This window comes from Teleopsis dalmanni, chromosome 2 (assembly GCF_002237135.1).
Source record: "Teleopsis dalmanni isolate 2A chromosome 2, ASM223713v2, whole genome shotgun sequence".
NCBI lineage: Eukaryota > Metazoa > Arthropoda > Insecta > Diptera > Diopsidae > Teleopsis > Teleopsis dalmanni.
The window spans coordinates 82,100,242-82,117,883 of NC_051847.1; positions in this window are offsets into that span (position 1 = coordinate 82,100,242).

A 17,642-nucleotide genomic window follows, 5' to 3' on the forward strand; every position below is an offset into this window, starting at 1 on the left:
ATTTTATATTCTTCAGAATTAATTATTATCAAGTGCCTTTTACTTTTCTTCGCACAAATAATTCTTACACTTTCCTTTTTATATTAAAATGCACAAATAATTGTTATTTTTGCCTTAAAAATATAAAAATCAGAAATAACTTTTATTTTTGAAAACAAAATATGACTCACACGAGTGCCTGATATTTTTAAAAACGGTGGTTTTTGTGATTTCATACAGAATGTATTAAAGACATTTTGGCTACTTCCAATGTATCTAACGGTTTTCCAAAAGATGGTAGTGGTATCTTTGTCAAAAGTTCTATAAAATATTTGACGCGTCTTCTTATTTTATCAACTTAAGGGGAACAATGGTATATTGTAAAACTCCTACTTAGTCTCATAAGATTATCGGAAGCTACACTCTACATTTCTGATAATTTGTAGAAGTCGGTGTCTTTTAGTACAATATTTAAAGAATAGTAGTTAACGGAAAAATATTTTATTAAGACAACACTTGTAAATAATCTGAATTAGTGTAGACTTAAAAACCTGCAGTCTACTTCTACTAAGCCTTTGAAATTCTCACATGTCTTTTAAAAAAATTTGTATTTGATTTTTTAAGTACTACTTCAATAAGTCAAATGTATATCCTGCAAAAATTTGTCACCTGTTTCATCACCGTCGTACCCTTCATAGTGAACTATATATACGAATCTACACATTAAAGTTGAAGAGATAGCATAGCTGCCTGACTTTTCGAACGTAACTTATGCAGTCTTTTTTTTTTATATTTAGACGTATTTCAAACTTCAGTAACGTATTTCATAGTGCCAAAGTGAGCTGAATCTCTTGAGATACGGGCTTATATTTACAAACTTTAATACTCGTACCAGGCCTAGATAATGTACCATACATGAAAAATATTAATAAAAATAATTACTGCCGTTGTTAATTAATTAATAATTAATTAATTTAGGTAGAGCAGATAGTGCCATTGTTTCTGAAGTTAAAAAAATTTTAAGGTTCATTTTTTAATAGTATAGATTAGGTTATATCAATTATCCCAAGGGATCCACTTAGGCCTATAGGCCCATAATGTTTTTTAATAGTGTAATTAAAACAAAAAATAAAAAAGTCAGAGCATTATTCAGAGCACTAGGAGTGACGTATAAACACTTTCTATGGATACTTTTCCGATAGTTAGTTCCTTGTTTCTGTAAGTAAGAAATTCTTTAAAGTGAACTATTTTACAAAATTATTATAATTTCATTTATTTAATTTTCATAACTGAATTGTTGTGAGATATAAATATGTGCTAGAATTTTAGTTGTTAACTGAATGTAGTTTTAATAAAATATATTTCAATAAATCCATCGAGTAGCACATAGGGCATACGAATACGTCTATGTATATTAAAAATGTAATGGAATGTAGAGAAAATATTATATGTAGAATACATAAAATTATTTTCTAAAATTTTTGTATTTTAATTTTATTAATCCATAAATGTATCAACAATTAAGGTAACTAGTATAGAGGAACATAAAAGTTGTGATTTTATTTGCAGCTCATAAAAATTGCAATACATTGTGTGCTCCATTTATTTTTAAAATATGACACACATTGCCATCAGAAAAGTGCATGTGGCTTTTAAAAATAGCAAACCATAGAATTCCGTTCTCAATTTTTCAGCACAAATCCAGAGACACATTTGCATGTGTTTCATTTATAGGCTTTAACTTTAAATAGACTAAATTGCGATGATGTAAGCTAACATCGAATAACAGGCATAATTTGTTATGGTTCTCTCCCCGCCAACCATTAAAAAAAGACTCGCTATAAAAAAATAAATATTCGCGCCCCATCATGTGTGCGGCCGCGTCACAACTCTAATCGGATTTATATGAATTTGTTTCTAAATATGCCAACCGGTTTCATTAAATTCCACAATTACACAAAAATCTGTGATTTATATTTGGTGTTTTATATCTGAATTGTCTTTCAACGAATTCTTGTACTCGAAATAATAATATTTAATAAAAGACTCATTTCAGCTACATACCATACATAGGTTGTACATATAATGTCTTCCTCTAAATACTCATAATCATACCTACTTGTTAAATTGTCGAAAAATTGTATATATCAACTTAAACGACGCGAGCGGGGTGACCGGTGCGATCGGTGCGTGTGAAAATGGGTTTCCTTTCTAGTTCACATTTGAAATCTAATGCCGCCCAAGTTCGACTTCAAACTTTTTGTAAAAATAGGAAGCATTTTCAGTTTATTATCTACACAGAGGCCCAAATTCTACGAAACGTATAATTTATTGTTGAGCCTCTGTTTAATAATTTGTTTTCATTTACATTTTGTAAATTTTGAGAAAAGCTTACAAAATTGTTACAATAATTAAAAAAGAAAATAACTGGTGGTTCGACTCAAGTTTGGTAAAGTGGAATTTATTTAATATTACTAACACATATATTATAACATATATTCATATATATGGTACATATGCATAACACAAAGAAATAAATTATTTTACTAACATATTATTTTCGATAGGTAAATCTTGAGGTTTATTTTGAGATTTATTTATAACATTCTAGATATTTTGCCAGAGTAGTCAGATTAACCTGAAATTAAGAGTTGTTTTAAATGGTGTCACGCCAAAGAAGTGTGATTTGATTCGATATATATATTTATGAAAAATATAATATGTCTGCAAAGACTACTACAAAAATCTTCGATTACTCTAATAATGCTTAATTGAGTAACTAAATTTGACAGATTGAGAGGGTCTCTTCACGACAATGATGAAACTATTATAAAGTCTATCTTATAACAATCGATGCATGCGCAACATATTTGGCATATGGTGGCCTAAAAGGATTTCCAATGGAGAGTTGTGGAGAATAACGCAACAAACAATTGCAAGCAACGAGATAAGAAGAAAGAAGTATGGTTGAATTGGATATACACTGCGTAAGCCTTATGAAGATATTGCACATGCTGCACTTACTTGGAGTCTCCAGGGGACTAGGCGCAGAGGTAGACCAGCACTGACCTAGAGAAGGACAGTTCAGCAGAAGACGGGCAAATCGTTTAACGAGTTGAGAGCAATAGCACAAAATAGGAAGCAGTGGAAAACTTTTGTAGATTCCTTAAGCTCCTAATTGAGTATGGAAATAATAATATATCAATAAGTCAACTTAGTTAGCTGGGTCTTTCCATGGAAATGATGAAAATACTGCAAATTCTATACTATAACAATAAGTCAACAGTATGGTTTAGAAGTATGATATATTTTAAGATTGCTTCAAATGTGTACCGGGGTAAAAAATGAGTGTGCATTAGGATCTATGTTGTTTACGTTGTTTATTAATGATTTAAGTTGAATTCTTTCTGGTGCAATTTAGATTGCTCACATGTGCCTTAAAGTGTTGCTATATGCTGATGGTGTCATGCTGTTTCAAGATTAGATAGATAGATCAAATTTGATCTATCTGTTGGATTAACAAAATAGTTAGTTGACAAATAGATATGTTGAAAGAATATTATTACTCTTGGGGTTTATCCATAAACACCAGCAAATGAAAGCTTATGACTTAAGGAATATGTCAGACAGTTAAAAATAGACGAAAAATGAATACTACATAATATACCACACAATTCGAAGTCATGAACCATTATAAATAGCTAGGAATAAATATGAAAGATAACAAGATAACACAAACTTTTATACACACTTAAATGAAAAGCTGTAAGAGGCCCAATTGGCTATTATTTGTACCTAAAAGAGATTTTTGGGAAATCCAAAAATATCATATTTGAAGTTTTTGAACCGACAGGTAAACTATTTCTAAATTGTAAAGCGCAAGTATGGGGTCCAGAAAAACATGAGGCAGTAGAAAAATTACAGATAATCTAGATTAAGAGAACTTTACGTCTATCAATGAATATGTTATATTAAAAGTGCATTTTCAACACTATACCCGAAGTTTAAAACTTCATTATAGTTACGTAAACCCTATAATGAACTTGGCATACCTATAATTTAATTTAAAAAATATTGATACAAGAGACTCAATGAAAAACTAAGTGTGACTATCGACTTGAGTAATATTGGAAACTGGGCATTGACAGAAAGTATAATTATGCAACTGATTGATTAGGAACGGAGAACTTATAGGGAAGTCAAGAAATAGTATCTGGAGGGGTGCTTACAACAGATTAAATTACGATGTAGGTGTCAATTAATACTTTAATAATTCGAACGATTTTTAAAGTCCGTGGAGAGGTCTTAGGACTATACTACGTTCCATATGAAAGTCACAAAAAAATGCTGTGTATCATATGCAACCTCAAAGTAAAAGGCGATATTATTCATTTAGTAGGAAAGTGGTAATTTTTGAAGAACAATCGTATGCTAGACTTCAGCAAACCTTTGTTTGACTTTAAAGAAGCTTTACAAACTCTAAATGGTTTTATCCGGTTATTAAATATGTGTTCGATTACTTTCAGAAAATATATAATAAATCGACCTTTTTAAAAATAACATGTACTTTCCCTAACACTTTCCGTCAAATTGAAGTAAATATATTATATATAATATATGTGTAATATATAATTTATGTTGCAGCCCTCGTTTTTACTCAAGTGCCACACATTTTGTTGTAACTACGTAGGTATTGGCAACATAAGAATTTTGTTGCACATTAACCATTTTTAGGTATAAAATTACCATGTAAACACGTAGGTCTTGTGGTTCTAAATTGGTTTAATTACGATTTTTTATGTCTTACTGATGTTGTTGCGTTTGAACCTTGACCTTAGCTTCCGCTTTTGAAAACAATATAAAACATTTAAATTATGGTAATGTAAGTATAATATAAAAAAATAAAAATATTAAACTAATTAAAGTATAACATATATAAATATATATGCAATATTTCCGTACATCATGTGGAAATGTTAAAAATTCATCTGTCGTTGTTTGTAAGCAAATTTGGTCTTATCCGAGTAGAGGGAGTAAGAGAAAAAGGGAATATAGAAGTGATATAGAGAGACGGAGTTTCATATTCTTCTTTCAGCATTGGTTGGTCCAGGAGCACAAATTTTTTGCGAACTAGTTCTTTAATTGATACTCATTGTATTTTAATGCAATATACTTTCTGACCAAAAAACGTCTATTAGTTGTTATTTAAACGCAGTGTATTTGGGACATGTAAAAAACCTTTACTAAATTATGATGTCAGAGTATTACGAAGTATTGGTTTAGAATTGATCACTATTTGGCAGAGAATGGTTGTAACAAATGACAAATGATGACAATTCCTGCGTCACAATTTGCAGTTAAGAAATACAAATAAAAAATACCGTATTATTACCCTATAAAAGCTGAAAGCAGGATGCATAATGTAAACAATTGTACATGAAGGAAACTGAAAGTTTAATTCGGATAACGAAAAGTGGATTTCCCATTAGAATACATATAGGAAAAAATAGATCATATTTGTTAGATTTGTTCCAATGCAGATTTGTATAGAATGGAATAGCGAAGTCATAGGCAGTGAAAATGACATTGAAAAACTTGTTAAGTCGTAATAAGTAGCGTAGATAGAATATGTATCACAATCAGAATGAACTATTCAAGAATGCAACCGAAAACTGTGAACGCTCTTTGTATTCTGTATTCTTTGTATAACATAAAAAAGTAGGCAACTATAGATAATATGGTGTGAACATGTCATGATCCTTTGTAAGAGGTGATCAGCATTCAGAAGAGATAGGGAACCGATTTATGAGTTACTCACAACATTAAACTTAAGATTTTTGAGTATGTTATTATATGGTAAAACAAAAGCATAGAACATGTTTCATGGTGCCGTCGTTTTTACTGTTGTTACCAGTGAGACAAGAATAAAACAGGCATTTGGAGCAAGAGGTGTGATCAGTAAAAGCTGTAGTCTTTCCCCTGATTCCTGACAAGACCAACTTAGTGTACATGTAGTTTTCTTCATTTATAATTAATTTATATGAAATCTAACTTTCAATGGCTTCATTCAAGACTGAAAAAAAGTTGTAGTTCCTACTGCACCGTATTAGTACTGCGAATTCGTCTGCTATTTCGTTTACTGTTATGCTGGAGTGGCCAATAACCCATTGAGGGATAACTCATTGTCTTTGTTCGTAGAGCTCAATCCACATCAGCTTTTGTGGACCAGTCTGTATGACAAAATCGGATTGATCAGAGCTTTAATCGCTTAATTGCCATTCAAAACTACAATGATCGTATTCCTTTATCTTCAGAAATTACTTCCATAACTCTTAAAAATGTGAGTACTTCTGCTTGAAAAAATAGATACGTGCAAACGTAGTATCTGGTAACATATACTGTAGTACTTGAACCGATTCTAAGCTATCGATAAAGCTTCGGTTGAATAGTCAATTGTTACTTTATACCTTTAGAGAGTTTGTGTAATTTTTTGAATAAGCATAAAAATTAAGATATATCGAAGCGATAGAATTTATTGACTAAGACTATATCACTTTTTATTTATTTTTTTTTTCATATTTTGCTTACTGAATTAGCTTTAATAACACAAATTATTTCGTTTCCCAGAACAGGTTAAGGTTTTCAACGACCATCATCTTTTAGTTGAATGGATTATTTAAATGGGCGGATCGCCACACTGAAATATTTTATTATTTAATTTTTCAATCTACTGAAGAAGTTACGAAAATTAGATTTCGATGAATTTCAATCTTTTAGGCTTAATTCACTCTAAACTAAAACATTTTTACTTAATGAATGAACATCTAAATAATTTGTTTTTTTTTTTTTGTAATACACATGTTTTATTTTTTCTTTTTTCAATTTTATATAATATTACAAAATGCTAAATTACAATATGAAATATCTTTTTATTTTATTTTTCACGAATTCTATTAAATTGAAATTTATGAACCATTTGACAGCTTATTTAAACCCTTCGAAATTCGGTGCTAAATTTATCATAGGCAATATCGCGTTTACATATTTTATCGTTTTTGGTTTTAGATATTTAAATTCGTTTGTATTTTTACGGTTTATCTTCTTTTGTTTATAGTCAACGAACTTTAGCGGATTCTAAATAATCATTAAGTCTTTTGCTAACTTCAATATAATTTTACAACAACAATAAAAACGAAAACAACAACGACAACAACTAAAAACAACTTGTAACCGTAAAGTTCAAAAATAAATTTCTATGGATTTGCCGATTTTGCATAAATAAATAAAAAATCCAAGACTTTTTGTTTAAACCTTTAATCATTATTCAATATGCGAAAAAAGAATGGAAAAAGTCATAAATTAAATTATAATAATAATTAATAAAATACTACTACTATCATATCAATGACATATAAAGTAATTTTTAATGCGAAGTGTAAACTGTAGTAATTTTTAAAAATAAAAGTAATTAAAAAATATTTTTATTAAAACATTTTATTGAAAAAATTATAGCCCTTCTGGTAAAATTAGTTCCAATCAATGATATGGAGAGAAAAATGTTTTTGTTCTAATATATGAAGGCATATTATTTTATTCAAGCTTTGACTTGGATAAAGTCATAAAATTAAGACTTGATATTAAATAATCATTTTAACGCTCGTCTATTATTTCTATCATTTTCTTATACAACATATTGTAAACTATTTCAAAATATACCTTTGTTTAGGTGAATACTTCTTGAACCGACGTTAATCTCTTTCCCTGAAGTATCGTTTTAATGCTTACCAAATTTGTGAGACCAAATCGGAAGAAGAACGTGAGACCAAATCTAAATAATCAATTGATATATCCGTAGTATATTCATAAAAGGGCGCCTCCATGAACACCAATAGGTCAAACTAACTCGCTAAAGACAGAGATATTTGTACAATATTTCTAGTATTTACATACTGTACTATCCGGGCGATTAAATGATTTAGTATTGCTGGTTTTGCTGTTTTAAAGATAATTGTTAAATATTACACCGTGATCATACTAAACAATGGATGTCGTGACTTTCCCTATCGAGTGTTGTGACTTTGACTACTCTTATTCACTTTTGCTTCTTGTTGTCCATTTGATTAGTTCCCTACCAATTTGTCGTAAAATCTTTTTGGTTATCCATGAAACGTAAGTAATTATATGGGGGAAGATATTCATATTTAAAATTGTACAGATATAAAGTGTGAGAAAAGGGACTATCAAAAAAACTATTGTCAAAAAATTCTTAATATATGAAATACAGTTCATTCGAATAGCATAAGTCCTATATTTGTTAATACCTTGAAATCTAATAACTATTTTTTGTTAAAATTTTCCTCGTATTACACATAGAGTTCCCGTACTGGGTTTTTGTAGCAAGAAACCTATTCCTTTTTTCGTCTACGATGCTAAAGTTTATCTCTGGATGCTTTAATGTTAAAAAATTTGCTAAAGCGTTAGAGTAATAAATTTTTTTAATTTTTTTTTATTTCTTGGCCTAATGAATTATTTCTGAATCTCACAAGACATCCCTAGTAAACAATCTAGCAATAAAATAGCTTTTTCAAGACCAAAGATACATGTAAAATGTAGTCCATTTATTCTTTAGTTGTCTCTACAATGTTAATTTTTTTTTCTTAATTTTAATTTACAGTCCTTCATGAGTAAAATTAACATAAGCGTCCTGATATCTTGTTTATATTATTTATTTATGTTTATTTTTCTGTTTAATATAAAAAACGTAATGTTTAGTAATATAATATTATATATAAATTTTTGATTTAGCCAACATTATTAAGATACAGGTGTATCTTACTCGTGTCAATGGTTTTATTACACTCTAAGGCATTTCTGGCACTTAAATTTTAATACAATAGACAAAAAATATTTTGTTTAGTGATAATTTGTGGTATCTCGTAAATGTATAGCTTTCATAAAATCTTATGTCATTAATCAAAATCATGTCTGGAAAATTAGCTTAAAGCATACAAATCTATTCTAAAATCTTCCTAAGACAATGCGCGGTCGTTGTTGAAATTCTTGTATTGAAATTGTTTAATAGTAGACTAAGACCTCAAGAATGCTTTTGGCTTATTTCCAATAAAGTTACATATCATGACTTATAAATTCATTATGTTAAGCATGAAATTAATTAATTAATTAGTAAAATATATGAAGTAAAAAATTAACTTCATAAAAAACACAAAAAAAAAAATTTAATATACATAATTCTATATTTTTATAGCTTTTATACGTTATGAGAAAGGAGAATATTAAGTTAGACAAAATGTGTGCAAATAAATAGCGAATATATCGGGGATCCAAGAAAAAAATGTTTAGATTTTCTGGGTTAAAAGCATCTGCTGTAGCTCGTTTATGTAACTTTCTCACTTCGTTTTCTCGAACGATTTTCTCACTTTTGACAATTACTCACTAGAAGTGTTTATGTAACTGTGGTGAATTGTTTTCTCACTTTTTTTCGTTCGAGTTTTTGTCACCTGTCAAATTGCTTGCGAGAAGTTTTGAATTTTGAATGAAAAAAAGTAAGTTAAAGTGAATAAATTTAAATTATTGGTACAAGTGCTATTTCCAAGCACTAAGCAACCTTTTAAAATTGTTTTATTTTCGTTCAATTTTTTCAAAAAACGTTCCATTTTTTCAAAAAACGTTCCATTTTCATCAGTTCCTCTCATCACACCATAACGTTCTCGTGTGGTGAATTTTTCATGTTACATAAACAGCAAACTCGAAAGAAGTGAGAAAAAGCAAGTGAGAACTTTTCGAAAGAAATCGTTCGAGTTTAACTCGAACGATTTACATAAACGAGCTACTGGATTTTATAGTTTAGGAAACGCACATAAAATATATTAAAAACATATTTTTTCTTAAGTTGATTACTGTTGATTTCGTATTACTGTACCAGTACTATATCACTATTAGATATTTAACAGTGATTAGTTATTCAGAGTGCTTATATTAGCTGTTTATGAGCATTTTACTTATGAGTGTTCTGCGATGGCACAAAGCTATTATTTTGCAATCGTTTTTGGCAATGTGTCTGAAAAATGTCAGCGTTGAAATTATTGTATTTCACTTAATTGTGCCCACCTTGAAGGTGCCGACTTATATAATCGCGGCAGATTCCATCGAAATTGTCCGTAAATTTATCAAATTGAAAATCTTCATTAAAATTGAAAATCTTCATTAAAATTCAAAATCTTCATTAATTTAAGCATTTTAAAGACATTAGCAGTCGCTAAGCGATTTAGATTTTGCATCAATTACGTCATTTACATTTCATATAATATAGACTTTATCAAAAAAGTAATCAACTTCGCTAAGTATATGAGAGACCGGACTAACATATATAAACATGAGTCGTGTACCTTTAGTAGTATTTGATCGCCTCCAAGTCTTAAATTATATTCTGTCAAATAGATACTATTTGAGATACTTAAATCATGAAAGTTTTTATAACAACTCTCCAGATATATGTATTTTTTATATGTTTTGTCTCCAATAAAAAATGTTCACGGGATTGCGAGCGTAAATCAGTTTTAATGATTGTCAACTTTTTTGAAAGATAATATGTTAAACATTAATTAGCGTATAATTACATAATTTATGTTATAAGGACTGAACAAATTTAAAAAAACTCTGAATTGTTCTAAACTTTGGGATCAAACTTAGTCGAAGACTTTTCTTATAAGTAGTTTTCTTACTAATAGTTTTCTTTACTAATTTCTTTATTTTGAATATTCAAATAATTTCAGAGACTGACTATCAAAAACTGAATAACTTGTGTGACCCTAGGTTGTTTGTAAAAGAAACTGAATTGGTCAGACTCTGATTTATCATTTCCATCTAGTCATTCTAGTGAATATGGACATATGTACGGTACTTCAAAAATGTGAAAAAATTTAAATTGCTTCAAAGTTTGATATCACTGGGTGACCTATAAATATAATCTTATTGTATTACACACTATATAGTAGTTTTGCAAGCAGTCGAACAGTTCCAGATCGCTTTTCAGCAACCAAAATCTCAACATATTCTTTAAACCCCATAGATGTTATGGCTAATCTAACCGTAAATAAAATTTTTAAATCACATCGTCTCGTGCAAGTCAATAGATTCAAAATAGGTGATTGTATAAAATCACCACTGTATTTGTTTATTTATTGTTATTATTAATAAAAGTAGTATGATAAATTACAATTAAAGCATTGCGTACTTTTAATCGGCTTTTTCAACTTTGGTAGTATACAAGTACCCTATTAATATATTCATATAATAGTTCTCGGGAATATTCATAGGGAATCCAATTAATATAAGCAAGCGTCGAATAAGCGAACATCTTGACTTCTACCTTCAACTTCTTGAACTCAATCCGTTGAAATATGTTCAGTAATTTAATCTGTTTAAGGACAATACATCATGCAGTAGCAATAATTTAAAATTTACTATTAATTGATAAACATTTTTTTATATACATAAATATATATGTATGTACATATATGATTTTCATGAATGAAAAAAATGTTACAATTTTTTTGACTGAATCTTGAATGTACAATATAACATTATTTAGATCAAAGACCTAAAGGAAGCTTTACCTGTTTGTAGCAAAAATGTATCGAATTTCATAAACACTTTAGGTAGGCTTCTCTTCTCATTAAACCTACGAAAAATACAAAATAACAAATCGCTTCACTTTTTTCTTCTTCGAGCTATTCAGGTTGATACCATTTATGCGCAACGTTGGTGGTCGAATGTGATTTTATTTTATTTTATAGGATTTAGATCCTGAAAACAAAAAAAATTTAAATAAAATGAAAAATAAATGGCCCTCAACGTAGTTCTGAAATGAATTCATTATCACGGTAATTGAGTCTGGGGTTCAGATAAATATTTTTATCACTAAACAAGATATCTTGTATTTTCTTTCTGTTAACGTAATGCAATAATTTATTTAATATTATTATTTAATTTTATAAAATATAATTTATACAAAATAATTGTTTAATATTTATTAAAATTAATTTAATTATTATAAATTTTTTCTCTATATTTTCGGTGCTGCCGCTTGATAAGTTGAAGAAGAAACCGCAAAGTCTGTTTTAACTTGTAAATATCGTTTTGACCATTTTACTTTCTTTAGAAAGTAAAAGGAGTCATTAAATTGAGTTTTATATTCTGATATAAATTTTTCGATGCTGACATTTGTTATAAATTTTGTTTTGCATTACCGTCCATGTGACTTTCAACAGTTTTTATCATGCCGAGATAAAAACTTAACACACAAGAACTTCAAAGAGAATCAAAGCTTGTTCGAACGTACTCGCATTCAGATACATTGGCAGTTGATTCTGAAATGTTAATATAAATATAAAGGTATTGGTATTGAGGGAAGAATGTTTTCTAAATTTGTTTGTACACATGAAATAATTTAAAGCTCTTTCCATACTCTTTTCATTCTTGTTATTGGCGAAAAATAATAAGTGAAATACCTGTTTTTATCTAATGAGTGAACTATAATGGTTACACAAAAAGACCACAACAAAAATGATATTTTTACCGGTCATATAAATTATGTTGTAGCGGTACATACAGTTATATAGTATGCATATTTACAAATATTTACAAAGCATGCAAATATTTCAGTCATGAACAATTATATCATATACGAATATATCATATATTACGAATATAAATATATTTTTCAAATTTAAAAATATTTATTTCGTTTTTTTAGTGCAGTTTAGTTTAGTTCTTAATTCGCAGCGATTCTTATAGGAAATATAACGAGCCGGATGCAAAGCAGATGCACTCTGGAGCATCCGCTGTGTAACTACCCGGCTCTCTCAAGAACTCGATAAAAATACTTGGGGGCTGTCAGTTTTACAGGACTGTAACTCATGCGCGAGGTTGCTGTTGAACTCTTAGTACAAGGCGGTAATAACGCGTATCCTGAGTTATGCATCATATCGCTAGAAATAAGACTCTGATCTGGTATCGCAATGGACCATAATGGTCTACACGTAACCTTTTTGGCTTGACAGCATAACCTAACCTAACCTAATGCAGTTAGTCTTCTTTCTTTCTGTTTTCTTTCTATTTTCTTTTTATTCCTTTTTTTTAGTGAGTTAGCTAGCATATTATTTTTTAAAATTATTTCATTTAAATGTAAAAGTAACAAGTAAACCCACTAAAAGATATAATCAATTTGATTAATGTCTAAAAGTACCTGATGACTACAGTACATGTTTAAACTACAAAAAGTAGTCTGAAGAATTCATCTAAAAATAGTTTGAACAAGAAAAAGTGTTTAAATTAAAAAAAGACAACAATTTACAATAGTTAAGTAAATTTATGCATCTGTGGTTTATGCGTTAGTTCAAAAATTTGCATTGAAAAATATGAATAATGCAAATTAAGTTTACATTGACTTTGTGTTTTAACTAGCAATTAATTTCTTAAAAATTATTAATAAATAAAAATTATTTTTAACTGTTTAGTGTTTCTTAAAGTAACACATATAATACAAACCAAATATGGCATCTTTTAAATGTAGCTAAGCCATATTTCACCCGGTACAATAACACACTTAAATATATTTATTATGCACTGTTCTATCATATGTTGTCTGTACAAGTGCAGAGAATAATCAAGTGCTAAGAGTAACGTTTATAAGAAAAGAGAAAAAATAAACATGCAAAAAATATTTAAAAAATTTATCTATAAGATACAATATTTTCTATTGGTTACATGGTAAGAAAGCAAAGAGTAACAGACAAGTTTCTTTAAGAGACGCATGCTGGCATACGTAAGTACCTTTCATAAGTGGTGATAATTGTTGGCCCTTCACAAATATATCTGTCAAAATACAGTCCATAAATACTAATATAACAATGTGAGATAGATTCAAATATTCTCTGATTACCACATTAAATTTATTTTCTTATTTCTACATATTTGAATTGTTTAATAAAAGAATTAGTTATAAAAATATATCCACAAAATAATTATTGATATTATAAAAATTATCTAATCTAATCTATGCTCATGTGTGTACATATTTTATAAAAAATATTTAGAATAGAGTTAATCATTTCATTAATAGTATTTACTTATAAAAGTTAGCAATCTTAAGATATATATTGAAATCTTGTAAAGTCGTAAATAGTGAATAATTAGAATACATTTTCTACAGAGTTTTCACAGAGACTAGAGTTCGATTTTATATTTTGTAAATTGGATTTAATAATTATCACCAGTTAAAATGTAATCTAAACTTTAATTTTTTTTCATAAATTAAAAAATTGATCCTTTTGATAACAATAAGAACCTAATATAACCTAAGTAATATAAACATTCAAAGTATATGTATGTAAAATATCATCCTTTTCTAAATTGACAACAGATGTAAGAGTGTACATTTTTAAACGAACATTTTATATATAAAATCAATGCTTAAGCTTTGTTTATTAATTTTGTAAATTACACATTTAAATTTTTAAAGATTTCTTGCAACCACATATAATTCGAAAATGGTTTAATCGTTATAAGTTTTCTTAAATCTTTGTGACAACTACATAAGGCACACAATTTAAAGGACCGACTGGCAGCGTTTTTCCAAATTGTAGACATTCTTGATATATTGTTATTTAAATCTATGGATTTTATGGACCATAGTCTATGGTTGAGTTATTGAGTTCATCAGACTCGTCAAAAGTTCTACAACGTGATGTAGGTAACCTTCACTATATAAGTTGACAATATTTTTCAATAGTATATCACCTACTGTGAGAATAGCGAGCTTAAAATCATTGTTAAAAAATTTCTCAAGCTAAAAACTACGATGATATAAGTACGTTTTATGTACTTATACTTATATGTTACTTGTAGTCTTTCAAAGGGAGATCACTTCAAAGTCTATAAAATAAAAATAAAAGTTTAAAAAATTTATTTTTTAATAAATTAAAAATGTTCCTCAGTTTTCGAACAGTAAATGAAATAAGAACAATATCGCAGAACAAGTTAAAGACGTTACCTATTCCTAACAGTTTTCTTGTACTAAGAACTCTCATAATGTCAAATTGGAATTACTTTAAAGAAGATAAAATAAATACTAACGATTCAGCAAATAATTTCTGCAAAAATTAAAAATTCTTATTATCTTTTGTTATCTTCAGTCTTTGTTGTTGATGTTATAGCCCATAGAGAGCAATATTGCAGATAACATGAAAGGAATGCTACATGGAGTAGGATATAGTTAGATCAAGGAAGTGTGAAAATAGAGGAGATTGTTTGGGAACATGAGTGGATTATGGTTGTTTGGAATTTCCATTGAAGCTTACCTGGGTGGAGAAGAGTCTAGCCACTTAAATGCGACGGAGCCATAATAATTAGTAATAAGTAGATATAATTAGACTTAATTTGGAGTATGTATTAGGATATGAAAACAAATGGTAGACACCATGGAGTGTAGAGCTTCAGTAAAGGCTTACGTTGGGATTTTACTTATTTATAAATAACAAGTAACTGTTTAGCATATGGTTATATCTCGACCTAAATTGTGCTGGGACAGTTTTTGTTGCACTGGAAAGGAGTCGCCTGTTGAGTACCTTGTTGTTGTGCAATCATGGTCTCGAAGAAGAAACTGCATCTGTGCTGAGTGTTGTCAGTCCACGTTTGTACTTGACTTCACTGAGATTAACTAAATAGAAATATGTGTCGTAGTCAATATACAAAGAAAATTATCAGCGGATGCATGGTGTAGGAATGCTTGTGCTGAACATATTTCCATTAGACAGTAGTTGGTAATGCTCATTTATAAGAATCATTTGCGATGCGATGACAACCGTTTTTAGTCCACAAAACCTCACATATACACTCGTTCAGGAATAAGCTAAGTTAAATAGGAAACAGAAAAACTACTTCAAAGGTGATCTTATAGTGTTTATTAAGCTGAAAAAAAAGTACATGATAAGAAACGAAAATATAGTGAGATACATTAAGTAGCCAAGGGCTGCTCATGTAGTAAGAATGGGACCGGAGAGAAAGCCGAGCAGCATATACAACGCAAAGCCGATGACAACCAGGCACAGAGGTAGGCCAAGAACAACATGGAATGAGAATATGTATGGTAATGCAAGAAAGATTGGACTACTGAACTCGAAGAGAGTAGCCAAAAATCGGGACAGATGGAGGCAGATCGTGAGCGAGGCCTGTGAGGACTTTAGTGCCAAATAAAAAAGAAAGAAAGTGCATGATATCAAAGAAAGACTACCTTAAACTGGTTGGAAAAAACATTGAATTTAATTATTAAACGTTAAAAATTTTGATCATATCTGTATTAAGTACTTCTTTTATGAAAATGTGAAAATGAAATATACGCTTAAAAATGGATATCTGAGAGAAACAAGAACCCTTACATATACAGAAAATTAGCTCTAGTATCGATGAGTATCAATAACCTTTAACAATTTTTTATAGACAAAAAATATGCAGAGTATTAGACGAGTATTCTGTTAGCATTAATGTGAAAGAAAAATCAATTCATTATTAATTTTTACATAACTTGGCAACTCTTTAATGTTTGCTAAATTGTGGCTTATAGTACTCACTGCGCTTATGAACGTGTTTGCAGTATATCAGCTCTCTTCAGACAAGAATCGGACCATATAAATGTGGTAAGAAGCAAAGCAAACAGTTGACTTCAAAATGTAGACTTATTGATTGTATCTTGAGATTATTGGTTGGCGGTTGGCTGTTATTGTGTGTTCTGTCTCATCAAATCAGTTACTTTGGTACATTTCTGTTGTATTACTCAGCATGTCTTGTAGTGCTTAAGAGCGAAATGAGAGAGAGAAAGAGAGAGAGAGAGAGAGAGTAAGAGTGTGTGCTAAACTACTTGTGTAAGTGTAAATGTATTTAAGAAAAGTATCTCTTAGATACTTGTGTTGCGCGAACGTCTTGTCTGCATGGTAAAATATTCAACAGTTAGTTGCCTTTTGGAACGCGCAGAGTTCAACGAATTTAATTCGTGTTCGCAATTTCGTCGCCGTCTTGGCAATTTTCGTTGTCGTACCGCAAAACTTAAAGTGAATTTATCTCAAAAACTTCAAATGGTGCAAGAATAAAATGTAAAACACATTGTGTGCCTTATTTCGTTTAGTACTTGAATAATTTTCTTATTCAAATTGTCACGCAAAAAGTGCAAATAAATTGAAATAAAAACCTGTGCAATTATTTAAAGTATTTACTTACCTTCTCTGATATGATGTGTGTGTGATTGTGTTAAAATTTTTGTTTATTTTTCATGGAACAAGTAACAAGTTAACTGCCGTATCTAAGCATTCTAGGTAACTTTTCGAATGCGTCTTGTAGTTGCATTTATTTAATTTTTGCTTTTGTTTTTTTTTTTCTGGACTTGTAATTTATTTTTTTTTATTAATTTTTTTTTTTTAATTCACATAATACAAAATATTTTAAGTGCAATTTATATAATGTGTGCTCATATGCCAATGAGTTTTATGCAAAAATATTCAATGGCTAACGTACCGCGCGCTAGCTACCGTTAATGCAAAAAGAATTATAACAACAAAATTGTGCATTTTATTTATTTCTTATGTTTTAAA